This window comes from Salmo salar, chromosome ssa23 (assembly GCF_905237065.1).
Source record: "Salmo salar chromosome ssa23, Ssal_v3.1, whole genome shotgun sequence".
In the NCBI taxonomy this organism is placed as follows: domain Eukaryota; kingdom Metazoa; phylum Chordata; class Actinopteri; order Salmoniformes; family Salmonidae; genus Salmo; species Salmo salar.
Window position 1 is genome coordinate 35,270,029 of NC_059464.1, and position 2,003 is coordinate 35,272,031.

The following is a 2,003-nucleotide window of genomic DNA, read 5'->3' on the forward strand; positions in this document are numbered from 1 at the left end:
ACGCGCTCCACCCTCCCTAAACCCTGCTGTTTGAGCGAGCGTGCACACGCACATGTGCACGCGCACACGCACACACAATTATGTACTACAGGACTACAAAACAACATGGCAGACCAGTCCTCCATCTTAGTTCATACTGATTATTCTTTTGATTCACGTGTCTGCCTATCTCAGTTTTTTATGCTCCTTCTCTCCCTTCCTCTCGCCCTGCTTCTCTCTCTCTGTCCCGCCACCTTTTCCACTCTGCGACCAGCATTTGGCTTTTTCCATTTGTGGCAGATTACTGTAAGGCTATTGTAAAACAACTTCCTGCCTCTTTTGGCTCTGGTTCCAAAAACGGCAAAGGCTGGGCTCACGTGTCTCCCCCCCTCTCTCCCCGAAGTATCAGGAGGTCTAAAAAGAGAGAAAGCCAGAAAAAGGAAAAGTGTAAAATCTCTGCATGTCTCCTCTTGAGGACTTATTTTGATGCCTTGTGTCTTTAATGCCACATGAGAAGTAAAGGAGGAGAGCAGGGGACTGCATGCCTAGCAGAACGGAAAGGTGGGGAAAACTCTAATTTTGCTGCTTTTACTGTGTAACCTTCTGTTGGTTTGTGGAGGACATTTATGCTGTTAGGTTAGCTCAGACAAAACTACCCAACATGGCTGCTGCTGCAGGGTTCCCGTCTTTTCTGCGGAATGAGTATGTGAGGGGTACTTTTCCTAACGCAGCCACCCGGTTCCTTTCATCGCTGGCTTTTTCTCTCTCCCTCGTTAGAACAGCACAGCAACACCCGACCGACCGGAGGCTCCTCCGCTCACTCACTCCGAGGACTCTCTCCTCTCCTCCTCTTCATGACAAGGTTCAATAAGACACAGGTGGCCACATTCAATGGACCTGCAGAGGGAAAAAACATTGTTTGTGTTTACTTACTGAAGACATGGTGCAACCAAGTTCGGGCGTTATTAACAGTCTCTCATCTTCTTTTTAAAAAATGACACAAAATGGGTTGGATGTGTCTGCTTTGGAATGAGCTAGAACCCTAGAACCCAATCCAAAGCACTGCAGCCTCACGTCACATCTCGCCATGCGTTTTAACCAATTGAAAAACTCACGTCTTTGCGTTGAAACATATAGGTTTAAACATACAGTTTGTGGATATTGTAGATACATATTAGGAATATGTATTTTTGTATGTACAATCCTGCTCAGTTTCAGTAGAGGACAGACAGTGGGGGAAATTTGTTTTAGTCGTTGGTTTGGAACGGTCTGTAGTAATAATTTAGCTTAGTGTGCATGTAGCACAGAATTTAATCATTTAGCTTAGTGTGCATGTAGCACAGCATTTGCAAGAAGTTCACTTGAGGATAAGGTTTTGGTTTTGGGAGGATGCCAACTTTTACGACTGTGTGCCTCTACCTCGCTCCCCTCTTCTCTACTCTGGTTGCATTTGTCTGTATTGAATTATATTTTAAAATGTATTTATATATGTAATTATATATGTCATTATTATATTTTAAGTTGTGTTTTAGAATTGTAAATTACTTTAACCATGCTTTCTTTAAACACTTTTCAAATAATAAATTAAGCAATTTTAAGATGACCGGTTTAATATTTTTTTGACTTAGATATTTTTTTAGGAATGCTTTCTTACACAGGTGTGTATAAGAACTTTGGCAAACAATACCATTAAAAAACAATGTCCTAGTACAACATAAAAAAAACCTTGGAGGGAGGACAGAGAGGTAAATGTAACTATCCTTCTGTAGTATATTTGAAGGGACTTCTTAACCCTATTGTTAATAATTACGATATGCTATGGAATGCTATGTATCTCAATCAGCATTAACTCTTAGAATCTTTAGATAATATCACAATAGATTAAATGGTTAATAAAGTTTAAAGTAAATATCCAACCTGTTAGTCAAAGCTATGTTCCTGGTTTTGAAATGCTACAAATCCACATAACTCACTACAGTGGATGGTGAAGGAGAGAATGATCAGAGTAGGAAGTTAACTAACAC

The 2,003-nt window shown here is 40.6% G+C and overlaps 1 long non-coding RNA gene across 1 annotated transcript; it reads left to right on the forward strand.

Annotated features, from left to right (window-relative positions):
- Positions 1-263: 263 nt before the first annotated feature.
- LOC123729842 (uncharacterized) lies at positions 264-1,579 on the forward strand. The gene is made up of 2 exons (XR_006761497.1): positions 264-540; positions 757-1,579. It is a non-coding gene; the product is annotated as an uncharacterized lncRNA (long non-coding RNA).
- The last annotated feature ends 424 nt before the right edge of the window (positions 1,580-2,003 follow it).